Source organism: Dipodomys merriami, unplaced genomic scaffold, assembly GCF_024711535.1.
Source record: "Dipodomys merriami isolate MVZ:Mamm:240054 unplaced genomic scaffold, mDipMer1.0.p SCAF_2559, whole genome shotgun sequence".
NCBI classification, from domain to species: domain Eukaryota; kingdom Metazoa; phylum Chordata; class Mammalia; order Rodentia; family Heteromyidae; genus Dipodomys; species Dipodomys merriami.
In genome coordinates, this window is record NW_027204003.1 from 2,023 (window position 1) to 2,696 (window position 674).

Below are 674 nucleotides of genomic sequence, written 5' to 3' on the forward strand. Positions count from 1 at the left end.
GCAAGGAGTAGGTCCTGAGAGTTACTTGAGAAAGAAATGTATAATATAATTATAACTTATAATAAAAAACAATTAAAATATTATTACAGAATGATGAGAATTGGAAATTAGCATTATTAAATTATACAGGACAAATAAAATTTCATGTTCCTCAACATCCTTCATTAAAATTTGTGGAAGAGGTAAAAACCATTTTTCCATTAGTGGTAACAACACTTTTCGAAGGAGCTCTAACAGTTTTTACTGATGGGTTCTCAAATGGAACTTCAGTGGTATACATTCCAGACCATTCCCTATTATTAAAAGAGATCTGACATTTCAGAGCAACAGGAAGAAATTATTGCTGTAATTTTAGCTTTAACCATATTTCGCCAGCAGCATAACATTTGCACAGACTCTAAGCATATGGCTAACTTATTTCCTGCCATAGAGACAGCTCTTTTATCAGGACAATTAAAAATTATAGACTTGTTACAACAGTTACAAAAATTAATTCAACTTAGAAAAGAAAAATTATTTATTGAACACATAAGAGACATACAAATTTACCAGGTTCTCTTTCATTTGGAAATATGATGGCTGACTTATTAACTAGAGAAACCATCATGCTTTATTTGTAATTAATCACCTTAATACTAATCAACAAAATCTTACACTTATGCAAAAACATTGGA